General features: G+C 44.9%; 1 protein-coding gene and 1 long non-coding RNA gene across 3 annotated transcripts in view; one reads left to right on the forward strand and one right to left on the reverse strand.

Annotated features, from left to right (window-relative positions):
* Nucleotides 1-19,248, reverse strand: part of BASP1 (brain abundant membrane attached signal protein 1) — a 67,505-nt gene that overhangs the window by 32,603 nt on the left and 15,654 nt on the right. The window contains exon 1 of one of the 2 annotated variants that reach the window (XM_037154387.2): nt 13,884-14,086. The exons of the other annotated variant lie outside the window; for it this stretch is intronic. The gene's annotated coding sequence lies outside the window, so the exon portion shown is untranslated. Of the gene's footprint in view, nt 1-13,883; nt 14,087-19,248 lie in introns of those variants that run through there. 2 annotated transcript variants of the gene reach the window in all.
* LOC119056073 (uncharacterized) lies at nt 14,445-17,470 on the forward strand. The gene is made up of 3 exons (XR_005083811.2): nt 14,445-14,591; nt 15,327-15,464; nt 17,258-17,470. It is a non-coding gene; the product is annotated as an uncharacterized LOC119056073 (long non-coding RNA).

Genomic DNA, 19,248 nt, shown 5'->3' on the forward strand with positions numbered 1-19,248 from the left:
GTTGTAAACTGCTTTATAAAAAAGAGTCTCTCAAAAGAGTTTAAGTGTGTTGTAGTTGGTCAGGGTACATCAATCTTCCAGCTGTTTCCCGGTGAAGATCAACCTCTGCTGGTCACGGGGGATGCCCTCCTGTCTTGGATCTTGGCCTTGACATTCTCAATGGTATCACTGGACTTGACCTCCCAGGTCTTGACAGTCAAGGCTGAGCCCAGAGACACCATTGAGAATGTCAAGGCCAAGATCCAAGACAAGGAGGGCATCCCTCCTGACCAGCAGAGGTTGATCTTTACCAGGAAACAGCTGGAAGAAGGACACACCCTGTCTGACTACAACATCCAGAAAGAGTCCACTGTATACCTGGCCTTTAGCTTGAGGGGAGGTTAGTAAGTTTCCCCTTTAAGCTTTCCACACATTTAATTGCACTTTCTTTCAATAAAGTTGTTGCATTCCAAAAAAATAAAGGGGGTTAAGTATGGACACACCCACATCCACATTTGTTGGGAATTCCCCTCAAAGAATCCCTTAATTATCACTACTTATTTTATGGCCTGGAAATGCCCCAAAGTTCATTAGCCTTGACTTTTGTGTCATCCTAGACTTCATATGATTCCTGACACCTCTCACTTCCCACTGTGTAATGCCCCACTGTATAGAAACCTAGCAAAACTCTGGCCATTCTTCCCACATGTGCTTGTGTTACAGCCTCTATCTTCTGATGTCTTCAAGTCTCCATCCAGTAAGACTTGCCCCCGACTAACATTCCATATGGTGAATTCCTACCAATAAGCATGGATGCTAGAACAGGATTTTAAACAGGCCTACACATCTCGTCAATTCTTCCATCTAGCATAAGAAGGCCTGTTTGCCACTGCCACTATTGGTGGGAGACTCTGAAGTGGGCTTTCTCTGAATAACTCGAATTTACTCAAGACTAGCTAGTTCTTTACACGAGATGCACTAAGCAAATCCTTCTCTCTTCCTTTTCGCACTCCCCTGTAAAATTTGGATATATAAATCACCTAATGGAAAGGGTTTCAGGCAGAGGAAAAGCATGATGGTACACAATCGAGTGTTAGAATGGAAAAACAGGTTTTGCTTCATGTTAATGCCTATCGCTCGGTGGCAGCTGCCTAGAGCCCTGTGCTGGGAGGGGTCCCAAGGCCTCCTCTGCAAACCCATGTCCATCATGAGTACCACGGAGGGGATGCACCAGCACCCCTGAGGGACAATGGAGCCACAGAAACAATGCTTCGAATCCCACACCAGGCTCTAGCTTTTCTAGCAATGTGACTCTTAAGATAATTAACCTCCTGCATTTAATGTATCAGATGAGGACACCTCAAGCGTGCCCCACTGGATTTGTGAGCATTAACCAGGGGCTCAAGTGTTGCTGGTTTTCCGCACCCCCTACTAGAAGGCAGGAACGTGTGAAGGAGCACTTTGCAAGACACTCATTTGTTGAAGCCCTAACCTCCAGTACCTCAACGTGTGTCTGTATTTGGAAAGACAGCCTTGAAAGAGATGATTAAGTTAAAATGAAGCCATGAAGGTGAACCTTTCATCCAATAACACTGGTGTCCTTTATCAGAGAGATGAGGACTCCCTGGCAGAGACCCCAGGGATGCAGGCCCACAGATGCAAGATTCTGTGAGAACAGAGCAGACAGTTGGCCATCTGCAAGCCTCGGAGAGAGACCCCAGAACAAATCGAACCTGCCAATACCTTTGATTTGGACTTCGAGCCTCCACAACTGTGAGAACATCGATTTCTGTTGCACAGTCCACTCAGACTGTGCTATGTGTTAGGGCAGCGCCAACAGGCTAACAGGAACAAAGCCGTGCCTGCCACCACTTCTATCACCTTCTATCACCATATGCATCCCCACCCTCTCCTGTTCATGCTTCCTCCTCTGGAAGGCTACTTTCTTTTCACTCCTGTGGAACACCAGAAGGAGGGCGCCTGGGGCTCAGAAACAAAGGGGTAGCCTTGGCTGGTGTGGCTCAGCGGATTGAGCATGGGCCTGCAAACCAGAGGGCTGCTGGTTCGATTCCTGGTCAGGGCCCATGCCTGGGTTGCAGGACAGATCCCCAGTGCGGGGGGTGCGGGGGAGGCAACCACACACTGATGTTCTTCTCTCTCTCTCTTTCTCTTTCCCTTCCCCTCTATCTATAAATAAAGAAAATCTTTATTAAAAAAAAAGAAACAAGAGGTAACATTGACTTCTGACCTAGAACAATAGTTTTGCTTCCCGAATTGTACTTACCAGAAACCCCACTCCCAACACACACGCGCACACACGGGCATTCCTGGAAACAGAAAGGAATGGTGCTCCCTTCTCCATCCAGACGTCTCGCCGCAAAATTACCAAATATTCACTGTGCCGAACTTCCCCCCAGCACAGCCCTTTCCTCCTTTTCAGGAGGATCTTCAAAAACCTCAACGGTTAATAAGAAATGCTGTCGATCCCCTAGATTGAACTGTTTAATTAGGTAGGGAGGCAGTTAAATGTGTTATCAGAATCCAATTTAAATGGAAATGCGTCCAGGCCAATTAACCTCACACTAACCACAGTGCATAATAGTGCGCTGAAACATTTGTTCTAGCAGTTAGCTATTTCCTCTACCAGGTAAACTGTGCAAACAACTGCCAACCGGTCAGGGCCTGCTGGTTCTGCCAGGCTGCAAATGCTAACAACCGTTCAATACCCTAAGAGCTTGGGTGTTGTTTTGTTTTTTAGCTACATCTTCCCCTAGTTCACAGCCTCTCCCAACAGGAATCATGCCCAACTCAAAACTGGCTTCAGCTTTTTGGGGGGTTTTTGTTGCTGTTTTTTCACTTCCCTGAGAAACATAACTTAACGTTTTTTCTGCAGTATGACATCATCCCGGACTTCTTCGTCCTTTACTGAGATTCCTGGTTCTCACTCCAGAATGACAAAGGTCCCTCCTGTGGCTGTGTGTCTGGCCACCGGGGTCGGGACAAGAACGAGATGCACAGGGCTGCCTCTTGGTCCGCAGACAGCACGTGGAAGGGGCGGCGTGAGTGCATTTGTCCTGAGTTGCCGACTGCCCTCTCTAACCACTTCTCCCCCAAAACATTCTAATATTTGTTGCTGAACACAGTAAAAAAAAAAAAGGTGTTACTATAGACGGCATTAAAGTTTAAAGTGCAACTAAGTGACATTTTGGATGAGGGACCCAGAGGAGAAGACTGAGGAAAAAAATTTTTGTTAAATTCACTTTTTTATTACCTTCTTCGCATTCAGAGTAGTAATGAATTAAACACGATACCTTAGGAATAGTACTAGAATGCTGATTTTCCACGGAGAGTGTACTGTATTTAAAACTACAACTCTTACCTTGGTGAAATCTTGTAAATCCGCTGGGCAGTTGCCTCTCTCCACACTGTGGCCCGTGTGGTCCCCTCAAACACCCACCCACCCACCCACCCAGAAAACTCTAGTACAGCTGAAATCAAAGCTAAGCTCTCTGGGTGGCAGAAACCAAATGAGTTTGAATAGAAAAAGTAGAGGTAAATAAAGTGAGAGATTAATTTTTGTCTCTTATACCAGTGAAGCCTCCAGTGAGACTTTTCATTCATCAACCAGTGGACCGTATTCAGGAGAAGGGTAACGTTCAGTTGCCAGTCACATGAAGAAACACATACCTGGGAAACCATTATCCATCTTGTCTTAACAACCTTTCCGAGAACATCGGGACAAACACTAGTTGCTATTTGTCTGAAAATCAAACACTGAAACTTCTGGAGCCAGGTTTCTAAAGCCCAGTGGGGTGAGCCCTGGAAACCCAGAGCGTGAGGTCTCAGCAGCAGGTCACCAGGACTACCGGGGCAATGCTGGCGCCACAGTAAACCTCGTGTGGACAGGAGGCGCCCAGCAAGGCTGGGTTATCACGAGACCCAGGAACGCTTGTCACCATCATTGTTAACCAAGATTCTTTCTTTTTCCGTAGGAAAATGAGTCATTCAGAGAATATTCCAGAACACCTTGTTTAACCATACCATGTATTTCGTAAATGCCCCAGTGGTCACATAAAAAGTCACCCTACCTTCTTGATGAAATGCAGGATAAAGGGGGAAAATCACCTCAAAGCTCCCCACCTGTAAATCACTGATTTCTCTCCATTTTCCTTTCCCCCAATCATCTTAAATATCCCAAAGGCAAATACAGAAGCCGTTTACCCTCTATTGAAACAGCTGAGAACATCTGTAAAGGTTAAAGACAGCAAATATTCCTACAACCCCTAGAGTTTCCAAGACAAAGCTCAGGACAGTGTCCTGCGAAGACCCAACAATTCTGAGAACCTTCTATACGCAGGAATGGGCTCACAGCTACTAGGTGGTTGCTGTTGTTCTCCCTTTTCATGTGCTGTTTCCACAGTTGGATCTCGTTACTAGTTAACTTGGCTATTGCGCTGGCCTCGGTGGTGATGGTGTTTGGAATGGCTGTCAACGGGGAGATGTGGGTCTTTTCGAAGGCACTTTGCCAAGCAATTCAGGAAATTGATAATGTGGAACACTCAACCAGGAAAAACTATTCTCTAACATCTATTTCTTCAGAGACATATAAAAGAGGTTTTAATTCAAGCTTATTTTAGGAATACATTCTTTTTCTCAACTTGCAGAACTGTAAAAATTAAAAGCATTACAAAAACGGTGAAGTCATTTTTGCTGGTTTCCTTGGAGGGGAAAATGTAAATTAATCAAAGCTTATTCTCCATTTATTGCTATGTCTAAAGGTGATCATTTAAAAGTAAGAAATTATAATTGTGTCCTATCTAAAACTACCCCACTTTCACCAAATACAAATGTAAACTGTTAAACATCGCCAAAATTAAACATCTAAAAGTTAGGCTTTGTAAAATGTTTTAACATGTAACTCAGTTCTATATTTTAACAACTACTTCAGAAATTTAGAACCCTTTAAATCCTCTAAATCAACCCAAATGCTATAAATAATAATTCTAAAGAAAAAAGGTTAAACCTTGTGTTTTATGCAGCTCTCACACCAATAAGCCAGGGAACACTCACTTCCCCCAACACAGGGGGCTGGATTTCCCAAGAGTTTCCCAAGCATTTCTATGGCCCAGTGTTCCATATTCCACTTGCTCTGTGGCCCCCAAATTAGCCTAAAACCAACTGGCTTCTTTTCAAACGTGTGCCCTCCACCCACAGCTCTCCAACCTTGTACCACTGTAAATTTCAGAAGGAAAACAAAAGACGTGACACTAACATGTATTTTTGTGAACAAAGTTATTTTCATACACGCCGTAAGTTCTTTGGCCTGTGAAGGAAGTCACATGCCCGTAAGGTAAGAAGCAAAGAGAGGTCCGCCGAGGCGACAGTTGACCTGGAGATAAGGCAGTAGCAGGTAGGACCTGGAGAGTAGGGGGCCAATCACGTATCAAGTAGAAGAACAGTAGACGTTCCTTCCGCAGGAGACAGGAGATGGGGCAGCAGGGAGAGACACGCGGAATCAGGTCTGGATTTTCGAAAAGTGGTGGGAATTTTTTTCTTAAGCTGCAGACAGTGAGTAAGAGTTTGGCTCAGTCAGACAGCAGGGAGGGGCGGTAGGTGTGAGGCCTTCCTGGGAAATAACCTGGGTTTCCACTCAGCCACTAACCAGCTCGAGGGACCCTGGCTAACCCACTAACTTTTCTAAGATCCTTCTAAGTTTCTAAATAAGTGTTTTAGTCATGAGCTTTCAAACTTTTTGTCATGAGGACATGAGTATTTACAAAGGACTTCTGTTGTACTCAGGATAGTATTTAAAGCAGCCACCCAGTTTCTGCAAATGAACCCCGTACCCAGGGAGGCAGAATGAAAACCAGTTAATAAACTGAGGACTTGGCCAGCTTCTGGTCAGGCAGCCCCTACTACATAGTGGAAGAAGGCTGACTACTATCTGATTCATGTCTCAAAGGTGGAACCACAAGGAAGGTGTCTGAGGCCCCCCTGTGAAGGGTAAGGAGGAAGGGATGGGAGCCAACCAAATGCACCAGATTCATCCATAGTCTTTATTAACAGCAGCCGCCAGCACCATCCTGCTAGAAAAGGTTCGTCAGGGAATGAGCCCGTGTTCACTATGACAAGAAGCACTTCCAATCTGTAGTTCACGTCATGTACTTACTGATTAAATATTTCTTCCACACTGCATCTCTTCTGTGACACATAATTTTTCATTAAAGAGCTAAGCACGATTCTCTCTCAATAACATTTAATATGTTAGCACATTTGAAGGTTGTCCATGTCACAGAGGGTAAAAAGGCCAAGGCTTACAGCAAGTACAGTGTAGCGCCCTGGAGAGGAATGGGGCCATCAGACACAGATTTGAATTCTATCACCTCCTATTGGCTCTAGAATCTTATGTATATTACTTACCCCTAGTGGACCAAAAAGAGGCCACATACCGGACCTGCCAAACTCAGGGGGGGGCCTGCAGGCAGCCCCACAAACTCAGAGACCCAAAGAACCACATAGGAGGGTCTGAAGTTCAAATTCTCTAAGAGTAAGTCATGGCGGATAGTCATGTCCTAGGCCTGTATCTCCCCTGACAGAGATCACCCTTTACCGTAACTGAGCTTGTCTATTGTCTTTTTGCTTCTACGATAAATACCTTTGGAAGGTCAGGGTCCTTTCCTTTATCCGGACCCCTCACTGCACCAGAGCAGAGACTTCCAAACCCCTCATTATTATTGTTGTCATATTAATTGTTAACTGCTGACTATCCTACGCCCATGAATGTAAAAGAAGTGTCTCTTCACTTTACTTTTTACCCATGAGATTTCCCAGCTTTGGCTTCTCCTGCCTCCCCTGTTTATCACCATGCATTCCAGGTGACCCTTTATGCCTCCTCCTTTGACAGTAATGTATAAAATAAGGTACAAAACTGCCGTTCTCTGGAGTATTTTCTCAATCCATTGAGATTTTGTTTCCCAGCAATTGATAGTTTGGCTCAAATAAACCCATAAAAATTCTCTACAGGTTTAAACTTTTCTTATATTGACACCCTCTATTTTGTATTTGTTCACAGGTATAAAATAGGTCTTACAATTTGAGGGGATAAAATTCAATGACAGCATATGATGTACAATAAACAGCCAACAAATGTTGAATTTCATCCCTTAACTTCTCAGATGAAAAAAAAAAAAACCTCTGAGAGAAGGACTTTTTTAAAAGATACAACCACCTTGTTGGAAATGTCTTTCTCACAGTGAGCACTGGACAGAGAAGTAAAGGCAAGTTTAATTTCCCTCCCGAATCCATAAGATTCCAAACATGCTTAAAGAAACTATTAAAAACGATGCAACCGAAATAAGAATAACTTTACCTTCTCTCAACAGCAACAGGCAGTGTCCAGAACGCCAAAAACAAACCACATGGGGCAGATCCCTGAATTAAACGCCCGAAAGGCTGGGACTGGCTGGAGGATGGACCAATCCCAAATTGCTGAAATTCCAAAGAAACTTTTTTTGTTGTTGATGTTTTTAAGAGGCCACAGTGATTCAAGTCTCCATGCAGATATTTGCTTCAAAGAAAGGTGTTGACAACACCTTCACGTCCCTGCATAACACAGTCTTCCCTTTCCCACCCGGAATGGGTGGTGAGGGTGTGGGACAGTGAGGGGTGCACCACGCCAGTCCGTGGTATTTTAAATACATAACTAGACTGGCTTTTATCAGAGTACGAGTGACTAAGATACTCCTTTCAATTGCCAATCAATGCACCTTGATTCAAGACACAATAAAGCCAAGTACCTCCAGGAGTTGGAAGACATTCAGTCTACCCCCAACATCATATAGGGAGCCTTTCTCAGAAGGCCTCTCAAGTTCCAGGACTTTCACTTTTTTAAATTTTCATTTTAATGCCAATTCAGTATGGAGGCTGGGGTTGTATTAACCTACCCATTTTAAACTCTTGAAACCTGGACAAATATCCTGGCCACATACTGAATTGTGGCCAGGATTATTCTAAACCGCGGACTTTAATGTCCCACCAACTACTGTATTTTTGCCCTGTATAATGTGCACCCATGTGTTTCTGCACATTAAACATGGGATTATTATACCCATGGCATGGAATCATTATTCCTATGTATAATGTGCATCCATATTTTTCCTTCAAAAATTTGAGCAAAACAGTGCACATTATACACAGCAAAATACGGTACTCTTTGCAAAATACCATCATGGCCTGTCTGGAAACATGACCTCTCTGAAACAAGCAGATGAACAGCTACAGGTGGAGAGGGCAAAGTAGAAAAGGCTGAGCTTCTCCCTACTTTATGGTAAACGTGGTAAATTAAGGTGCTTAAGGTGCACTGCATATGCGTGAAGCATTGTCCTGCGAGTTTGAGGGTTTCACTTAATCCTTACAATAACTCTGTATTGTGACCCACATTTAACAGATGGGGACTGAGGCACGGAGAAGCTGAGCAACTGGCCCAAATTCAGAGCTAGAAAGAAAATGGCCGGGACAAGAGTCGCAACCCAGTGAATCTGGCCCCAGAGTCCAACCCCATTATACCTAGCCCTCCAAACCACGCTTTCTAAATATACTCCCTGCATATATAAGTGTGTTCAATGGCTGAAATATACATTTCAGAGAGAAGTGCAAAGAACAAACCAAACTAATGAACACAGCCCATCCTCCCTCATCTAAAATGAACAACCACCCCAACAACAAAATTAATTCAACCAAGTTCACAGAATGTTCAGGGGAGAAGGGGAAATACTGTGTCACTGCATGACCTTCCCACTGAACAGCGTCCTCCTATGTTACCTTGAAATGTTTCCTTGTGCCCCGTGTCCCTGTGGTGCTAACAGATGGTTTCTATGTCTCCATCTCTAAAGCTTTCAGGAATTTATTCCTAGACTTCCAAGCCTGCTCAGTTGCAACCTTAGCTCACTGATGGCCTTGGCTAGCCAAGAAATCTCTGCTTTCTTTGTGTTTGTTCAAAAAAAAACATCGACTGTCTGGAAAGCCTGATTGTTTTTTAAGTTATTTAAATCCTTAGGGTGCAGAGGGAAAACACAGTATGAGACGCAGGGCCTCCCACCTCATCCCATTTCTGATCTCCAGAGGGAAAAAGAGAATGTGTTTGATCACAGTGCTGCTTCTCAAACTTACAACTAAACTGTATCCTGGTAAGAATTTGCCTCTATGGTTGTCTTTTACTCTCGATAAAGTTCATTGGACAAGTTTTCTCACGTGACCCTTACGTAGATGTCTGTCTTAATAGCTGCAGAGGGAAAAGCATATAACAAAAAAAAAAAAAAACACCTTTCTTTGGCAGGCTTGGAACTTTCACGGTTTTAAGACTAGTCCTGTATTTTCTCAAAAGAACTCAAATGCCATCTCTTGAGTTACGTAAGTGGCTGTAGGGAATGGCCTCAATGAGAGAGGCTGTCCTGGCTTCATTGAGTCCACTTTTGGGCAAACCTCCATGCAGTGTCTCAGAATTTCAAAGGTATCCAAATGGACAGGAGTTTAGGATTATGATGGATTAGCATTTTTAAGAATGAAATATTCTATTTCTGACAAGAGTACACCCAGAGCCCTCAGATCTTGATTAATCAGCATAAAACAAAAACACAGCTCAATATACAGAAATGAGTGACATTGATCACACTGACAGTGTTGAAATGCAGACTGAGAAGTCCAGGGGCCCCTAAGAGCCAGCCGTGGTACCTATGCACTTTTACACACACATGTGGCCCTTACTACAGCTTGAAAGTAGGAATTATTATCCCAGTTTTATAACTGAAGAAAGTAAAATCCAGAAATGTTTGAAGTAATTTGCCCAAAGTGGCCCATCCAGTGCCTAGAGATTTTTTAAACACAAATGAATTTCTACTATACCCTAGGAAAACTTTTTTAAAAAATTCCCTAAAACACATCAAGAGTGTACTCTTTTAAAAATTCTGACAGTTCACAACCTCAGATTCATTTCTTGATATTTATCCACCATAATTAAGCCAAAAAGTAAAGTTCATGTTGCATTGGATTACCTTAAGTCTTAAGAGAGAGAATAAATAAGAAAGATTCAGTAAAATGAGAAAACGTGATAAAATGAAGAAGATTCCACACCATTTTCCCTTGTCTACATATGCAAGGTTTTTGCCTACTTTCCAGTTTACCAGCTATGAGGGTCATTAAGATGTTAATCTTTTACATAAAGTGAGTGTAAAATGAGCAGGTTAAAAACTACACATAAGAAAAACAGAGGCCTAAGCAAACCAAAGCCTGTCTTTCAACAGAAAGAGACACCAAAGGCAAGTGCTGTTAACAAATAATAGACAGGCCTTTCTGAATATTTTCAAAACAAAAACTTAAAAGAGATCACAAAAATAAGACAAAACAGTTTTATAAATCCTTTATTTAAAGAGCAATGATTATTGCAGCTTTTAAAATTTGGTAGGGCTTAAAGTAAGTTTTTAAGCCTCTAAATGAACATCTTAATTTAAGATGTTTAATGAAACCCGTTTGTTTTAGGGGTGTACTGGTAAATATTGAAAATAAGCTTCTTAGACTAGTTAGGCTCTCTCTTTTACATACATATTTAAAAATAAAATATTTTCCAAAGACTAATATGAAGCACTACAAATAATATTCTATGCCAATTAATTTCCTAACAGTAAGATTATTTTGTAGCATGTGTGTATATACATATATATATATATATATATAAACATGGTACCTTAATTCCTTTAAAAATGGTTTTGGGTTTTGCAATTTTTTCTGAAATACAGTGAAAAGCACAGACATCTATTTTACAGTGATCAAATCTCACCCAAACATAAGTTCTTCACACTCCACTTACTGTGACCATGGAATGAAAAAGGCTCCAAATTGTTCTTAATGTGAATTAAACACATACACGTAACTAATGATGATGCCTCCAAGAACAGGGAGCTTAGGCCTTTAAGCTGAGCTCTTCCATTGGACGTTTTAATTAGAGTGATGGGGCGGGGAGGGTTCTCTTCCATACGCCACAATGAAAGCACAGGCACCAGTTAAGGGGAAAATGCCACTGTCAATATAATCACTTTGGTGCATTTTTGTGAAAAGGCCTAATTAGCTCTGATTCTCACCTGCTAGGGCTTGGTAAAAATCCAGCTAGGTAAAAGATTAAGATAAATGATCTGTTTAAAAATTCTATTTAAAAGTTCTATTGCTCAAAAACCCGAGACTCATTGCTTTTGGGGTATATTGGTATATACTTGCTATTGAATTTGGTCTATATTCCAGCCCACCTCTCCCTCAAAAACTCAGTCTACAGGAAAAGCAAAAAGAGAAAAACTACATCTAGCCTTATAACACATAATAAACCACTCAATAATAAGAAATAGAACAGGTACCAGGCAGTTTTCCTACCAAGCATAGGCCCTTTTATATAGGGCTCAAGTTTTTATTGGAAGGAACAAAAGAGATGATTTCCCTTGTCCTGCCACATGTTGTCCTACCAGGGTGCACTGAGAATACTTAAGCCTAAAATTCTTATAAGTATATATACCTGCAAAAAATATATTTAGCTCCTACTTTATACACACAATGCCTCCTTTTGGCTGGTAGCTCAGAAAGAAATCTAAAAAACCAGAACCTGGATAATACATTATTGGAAAGAAAATCAGCCAAAGGTACATGTATTATGGCTTCTGTAAGATATTGAAAAAGAAAATGGAAAGGAGAGAAGAAAAAAATAAAAAAGGAAAGAAAGCGCAATAAACCACTATATTCATCCCCAGCAGCCAGAGGGACTGCTGTCTTCCTCCCCCATGAGTAGATTTCCATCTTCAGAGGGGGCTGCCTTTTGGGATTGCTAATGAAACAATAAGGTAGAAAGCAAGGACAAATGGAGGGGTTAGGATCCCCCTGACAAGGTAACCATTTTCTCCACTCTGCGTTTTGTAGGCCATCTTGTTCCTATAAACGCCAAGATGTCTCAATTTTAACCAAGTTGTGACAAACAGTAGGGCCAATACCCACTAACCGTTTTTGAAATCAGTGGCCTTTAATCAAATGACCAGCAGCAAAAAATCTGTCAGAGAACGTTAATTGATGCAAATTAAGAGTCACCATCTCTGCAGTGCAATGTTACAGGAAAAAGAACAATGGACAGTACTTTAAAGGCAAGTGACAGTGTTCGATTAAAAAATAGTTAATCCATAATTTGCTCTCATTGTAAAGGCTAATCTTATTTTTGGTCAATTGAAATCACTAAGAAAGCAAAAGATGAGAGAATAGCTTGATAAGGAAGCAGCACACACGAAGGGTGGGGGTGGGGGTGGGGTGGGGTAGGGAAGGGAAATTGTCATTTGTGTCCAAGGGTTTCAAGCAACATTTAGGGCAAAAGCCTTTGTTCCTCCGCCTCGGAAGGGAGTGGGTGGGTGGGTGATGGAGAGATCAGACACCGCTGCCCCGGCCCTCCACACCCAGCTCTCTCGCGCATGCGCGAGGCCAAGACAAAGGAATAGGTAATTACAGTCCCGATTCATTCATTTTGCCCACAGCACTGGGGCTCTGTTAGGCCAGGCTGCCATCCCGAGGGAAGGGGGGTGAGGGTGTTGGTCCACACCCCTTTGGTAGGAAGACCACCTCGATGCTAGTGTTTGATTTTAACCAGCCACGTATATGCTACTGGCCTTGAGGGAGACCGAGGTATGTCAATCCTGTTCAAGGTACTCAACACGCACCCGTGTGAACTGTGCTAATTTCAGCAGGGTGAAAATTACACAAGCAAAGGCTGTCCACGGAGTTCGTTTCAAGGCGGAAATATCTCTGGGGAAGCAGATAAGGAGCCCAGCCAAGCGTTCGATGAATATTCATGAAAAGAATGCGGTTTGCAGCCGCGCATTGTGTGTGTGATCTGATCCAGGGATTCTGCAATTTATATTTTTCGGAGCGGGGGTTGGGGGAGGAACAGGAACCTGGAGTCGGGTTTCATAGTTTGTGCTTTAGGCAAAACCTGCTAAACCCCAAACCTTCGCTCACAGCGGGGCTGGGCCGTTAGGGGTCCGCGAGTCCTCAGGTTCAAGCTCACACCCTCAGGGCTGGGGCCGCGAGTGGAAGCTCCTGGTGCATTCTCTGAACCGAAGACTCCAAAAATCGAAATGCTCAGAGGTGGCCCACAGGTTAGTGGGAAAGCAGTTCAGCCACGTCCGAGGCTGAGGCTTTGATCGGCTCGGATGTGCTTCTGGAGGCACGTTGTCGTGTGAACCTCGCATTCCTCGGCCACCCCAAGCCAAGATTCAGGAGTCCCACTGGTCAAGGAAATTCATTTGCTAAACCCCAAAGCCACCTCCCTTCTCCGATCAGACCAAATTCCCCATATTCTTCCTCCCGTCTCTCCCGCCCCACCCCACCCCCACCCTCCATCTTTCACTGCTGCGCCCCTCGCACCAAATGCTTTCTTCCCGGCCGTTGAAGGTTCCGATGACAGATACGCTCCCTTCAGGCCCACCAAACCGCTCTTTGGGCCTCAGTGCGTTTAAAGGCTTTCGCATTCGGCAGTTTACTCAACTAGCAGCTTCTCTCCCGCTCCCCACCACCCGCCCCAACTCCGTTTCTCAGGCTCGACATCCCCCGCATCCTCCCCACCCTGAGAGTGGCTGAAGCCTCCCACCTCGCCGCCCCCAACACCCCAGATCCCCGAAGTGCGATGGAGCCCTCGTGGAGGGACCCCACGCCCTGCGTCGTCTAACAGGGCCCTGCACCACCACCCCCCACCCACCCCGGCTGCAGCGCGGACAGAACGAGGGGCCTGCGGAGCAGGGCGCCGTGCAGTGGAGAAACGGAGGCCCCCCAAGGCTGCCGGCGTCCCTGTTCGGCGGCGGCGGCGGGGCCACCCGGACGCGCCTCCTTACCGGCTCTGGGTGCCTGCGCCGCCCCTGGGTGAATGCGGTGCCGCCGACGGGCCCGGATCGCTGGCGTCGTCCGGCCGGGTGTCTGGCCGCTGACGGAGACCCTTTCTCCGGCTCGACGGCGGAGCCCGGAGCGAGGAGCGAGTTGGAGCGCTGCCGCTACTGCCGCCGCCGCTGCAGCCTCTGCATTTCTTGCTCTCGCGCTCCCCCTCCCCTTCCTGCCCAGCACCTCCCCCGCCGCGTCCGCCCGCCCAGCCTCCCGCTCCGCCACCCCGCCCGCCTCCCTCCGCCTTTCCCTCCATTCCGGGGCCCCGCCCGCCTCCCCTCAACTCCGCTCCATCTCTGTGCACTCCCTAAACCCCCCACCTCTTTTTGCCATCCCGGTGGTCCCCCCGTTCTTCCTCCTGCTTCTGTAGCCCTCCTGCTTCTCTTTATCTGCCATCTATGCGGGTTTCCCACTCCGTTCCCACCGCCCTCCATTCCAGGGCCCCTGCCCCCATGCTTCCCCTCCCACGCTGCTCCAGGACTGTCTGTGGGTGGGTCTCTCTCTCTCTCTCTCTCTCATTCTCTCATTTGGAACGGTTGGTTAGAAGTGCTCCGGGTCAAGCTCAGATTTAAGGGGCTGCCTAGAGGTGATGAAGGACGCCCCCTGCCACCTGCTACCTTTCTCAGCACCCCAATCCCGACTACGGCTGAGATTCCTATGCCCAGGTCGGCAGTGAGGTTGGGAGTGACCTGGTGGCTTCCCCTCAGGCTCTAAGGATGGATGTCCGAGGGGTGGAATGGCCCCCAACAGCTGGCACCTCTGGGAGGCGCCCCGCGGACCTAGCGCGCTGGGTGGGCGGCTCCCGCGCGCGCTCTGGGTGGAACCAGGACGGCTGCGGCTTCAGACCAGCGCCACGGCTTAGGTCCAGCTGGCCGGGCAGGCAGTGTCGCCCTGCGGGGATGCTCTCGGGAATTGAGAGAGAAAGAAAAGACAAGAACCCGAGGAACGGACCCGTCGTGTGTGTGTGTGTGTGTGTGTGTGTGTGTGTGTGTGTGTGTGTGTGTGATTTAATGGAGGCAACCAGTTCTCGGAAACACTGGGTTAGCGGAGGCTACCCGCGCAGAAACGCACAAGTCAAAGCCAGCTGCAGCGTGTCGGGGAGTCCCGGGGACTGCCACTTTGTTGAACACCGGGACACAAAATACCCACCAGGGTAGGGAGATATGCTCACCTTGCTTATCTGTTGGCAAAAAGCAAATGCAAAAGAGAACGTAACAGGATATCGCTTACAACGGTAGTTCTTTCCTTAGACAAAAGCGAATGTTACCTTCCCGCAACCCTGGTGAACCTTTGGAACTTTTATTTGCGGCATTTTGGCGCCCTCTGGCTGTATTTGAGTTGCTTTCATGCTCGCCTATACCCATCCCGGCAAAGAAAATGAGTTGCCCGTTTTCTTCTAGGGCGGATCTGCCGTCTTCACCTGGTTGTCCATTGGATTCAGAGGCAAGGTTTCCCTCCAAAATCGGGATGACAACGTGTATCCACATTTAGGGCGACAGACGCTAAAGGCAAGTGCATCCGCATTCAACTGGGAAAAGGTAAGTCCATTTTTTATTAACAGGAAACAAAACTTACCCGAACTTAAATTAGGTGAGGTGGCCACGTCAACCCGGGGCTACGCCAAATGTTTTGCAATGGAAATACTCGTGTGCAAAACTGAACAGGTATTCACAGCCTACATGTGACCTCACCATTTTAACCAAAGGTCAGTAAGAAAAAAAGGAGGGATATTGTGAGTTTGTTTTTTCTTCTTTTTTCCCTCTCTCTTTAATGTCATTTAAATGAATAACAAGTAAATAGAATACAAAAACAGGAACGCAAATTACAACTAGGATTGCCTCCAAAACAATTTTATATGTTTGAACTCAAGTATTTATTCAATAATTTAATATCTTTGGTGTGTGTCCCTCGCCCCAGCACACCATCTGTGAGGCGCAGGGTTGATAATGTTCTGCTGCTGGGCGCTGTGCTGTGCACTCTGCAATGGTCAGCATCACTTTGGCCTCTACCCACTAGCTAGCAGGAACACGCATTGACACACACACCACCACCACCACATACGTTCCACTAGTTGTGACAAGCAAAAATGTCTCCTAACATTGCCAAATGTCCCCTGGGAGACAAAAATCACCCCATGTCGAAAAATACAGGACTGTAAAATTTTAAACCACTGGGAGCAAGTCTCTTAAGTTTTGACCCTGTCAAGTTAGATGAGTGTTTGCAATTTTACACCCGAGACATTTATTGAGTGTGTCTGTTAGGGTATCAGAGTAGTTAGTGTTTTTCAGTTCAGTTTTTAGCCCTGTGATTTCCCAGGCATATAAATCATCTCAAAATTAGTAAGTATATGGTCTTGTGTTTGCATAGTAAGCCTGTGGATGTTGTGGTCAGTTTTCTCCTGTCCCAGTTTTTTCAAAGGAAAAAAGACATACAAAAATCAATGTTAAGTGCCTTCAGTGCTTCCGACTAAATTTTCATGATAAAGAAAACAAGCCTTTCAAAGGTGTGATCGGAACACAGATCACAGGTTGCCATAGAAATGAGAGGCAAAATCTTACACCAGTGAGGCTCTGGGTTGCCTCGGTTTTGTCTTTCATCAGTTGTTCTCTTAAAATATTTTTAAGGCATTCCTTTTTAATGAAATAATGATGTAACTGGCTACAGGCCTATTAACCCAAAGAATGGAAGCTTTTCCAGAATTTATGAACACGTATCAAATGGTAGCCAAAATATTACATTTCCGTACACCACTAATAAAGTCCAATTTGGGGATATTTTTAGTTGTTCATCCAACATCTTTCGAAACACAAACTTAAGGACTCAGTGACTAAGTATTTGAAGCTCTGGAGTCTAGAGAACTGTTAATGTTAACTATTGTGCATGTCACTAGCTGTTTAGATTATAGACTAATGGACTTGGGAATTCACTTTAAAGGTGAAAATTTAATTACTTTTCAACATTACATCATCAAAATAAAAACTGCTACTCTCCAAACGAACAACATATATTTTTATTCCTGGGTTGTAAAATAAATTCCATTGCCATTTTCAACTCCTTACATAATCTGCTTCAGTCAATCAAACCTGCATTATGAAACTACTTATCAAAAGGATAAATACTGTTTGCGATATAATGGACTCATCATCCCCTAAATTACCAGTCAGTTTACAAACACTTTGGTGTATGTTCACCTTTTCAAATAGTCAACCGAGGGCCCACAATGATTCCACAGAGCTCTTCTCACCTCCAAAACTCACCCACTGCCCCCACTCTTTCCTCCTTTCCTCCTGAGGCCTGGCCTCTTCCTCAATTCCCCATCCTGCCCTCCTAGATAGAAGAAAGAGGAATAAAGTCCCAAATAAAAGACGCAGACCAACATGAATGAAGCCAAAGTACGGTGACAGCAGCATCGCCCCAGTGTTACCACAGCTGCCTCTGCTTGACATCGTTTTGGTAGTTCCTATTTAAGGCCACTGAGTTCGTGTGAACCCTCTGAGACCCCGTGGAGAAGACTTCATCTACAAATTGCAAGTTCAAGACCAGACAGCCAACATTATATATGAAAATGTACATATTTTTTCTCTGAATATATTATTATTTTTAATCAAAGGTAAATCATGAAATCTGTCTAGTATTTATTTCATTTTTCTCCCTACTACCTCCATATTATTACAACCTCACCATTCACATAGCCAAGTAAAAAGACTTCCTCAGTTTCACTCAGGTTCTCAAGCTGGGGCTCCTTTGCACCCCAGAGGGCATTGGGGGTATCTGGGGGCACTTGGGGGGATGGGATTGTAAAAAGACAAAGTACTACTGGCATCTGACAAATAAAGATCAGGGTTGCCACTCAACACCCCACGATGTGCACAGAATAGCCCCAGAACAGGCAATTATCCAAAGTCCAAAATGTCAACACATTATCCAGCCCAAAATGCAAAATGAGTTTGGGAAACTTTGGTTTCATATCACATGAAGTTGGAAAACACCTGATTTTTTGTTAAGATCCCGTGCTGCAAGGGGAACAAACAGCCTCTTACTGGGGTTCAGGGTATCTTGAGCAGGCAGCAAGTTTGGAGGTACAAAGATATAGCAGTTCTTCGAGCAGGAGCCTGCGACGCACCCTGAGCCCATCACTGACCACCTTCCTGCACTGCAGCACAGATCCAGGCAGTCCCTTCGAGAGCAGTGCCAAAGATGACCATCAGAGATCTTGAGTTCCCCTCTCTGTCACTACATGCTGAGCAACTGGAAGAAAACAGCTTGACTTCAGTTCCTTATTTCACTTTCCTCATGTGCTGTAAAAGGATAGCCAGGAAACCTGAGCAAACATGTGTTTACTACGAAGCGTTGGACTTGAACTGGAAGGAGCAACCTGGCCTTGGCACAACACTAGGAAGGTTTTTGCCCCAGATAAAAGGTGAATAAAAAGCAATCCTGTGCTCTACCTGAATCGTTATTCCCAACTCTCTTCTCCCTGACGTCGACTAATTTCCCTACCTAGGCTTTCAGTCCCAAAGTACTTTTTCTACTCTCTAGTATTTTCTATTAAGAAAGCACACAAAACCCACGATAAAAGGGTGTTTGCCCCACTGACCAGCAAGAGCTTTTTCCAAACAGTGCCTCCCTGTTTCCACAGACACGGGGCAGAGGATCAGAGCAGAGGACTTCAGTGTTGGGGAAACAAGCCTTAATTCTCTGGCAGCCCTTGCCCTGCAATCAGCCATTAAACCCTTCAGAGAACAAGTTACTTCATAATGGCACAAGGAATGTTGTGGAACAATTACTCAGTGGCTCTGCTCTTGAACCCATGAGACTGCAGAGGTCCCAGGGTTAGATAGCACCGTCTCACCCCATTCCTCGTTGCTGCCGGATTCTTCTCTCGGATCAGCCCTTCCTGGTCATTAAAATGTTTTCACCTCAACCCCAATGCGGAAAATGATGTCCACAATAAATTGGTTAAGTGCACAAGAAAGTTGCCAAAAGGAATGCAGAGGATGCACCTTGTTGCTATGGATTAATTTGGGGTGCTGTTCCCCCCACTTCTCCAAGTGCAAATGCAGTCCAAATTCCAACGTCTGCTTCACTCTGTCTGGGGACAGGCCCCCCAGCACTCACAGAAGCCACTACCTGATTGCGTCCCACACCCAGAAATCTCCTCAGGTAAGCTCAACTCAAGGTCAGAAAGAAAGGCCTCTCTCCAAAGCAAAAAAAGTAAGACAGTAAGAAATGAGAGAGCCAGACTTAAAGTGTATTCAGGTAAAAGCTGGCATAAACAGTGGAGGATATCTTTAAAAAATAAGCAAAAAATAAGCTATTGTG

This window comes from Artibeus jamaicensis, unplaced genomic scaffold, assembly GCF_021234435.1.
Source record: "Artibeus jamaicensis isolate MK-2021 breed Jamaican fruit bat unplaced genomic scaffold, CSHL_Jam_final scaffold_369, whole genome shotgun sequence".
NCBI classification, from domain to species: Eukaryota; Metazoa; Chordata; class Mammalia; order Chiroptera; family Phyllostomidae; genus Artibeus; species Artibeus jamaicensis.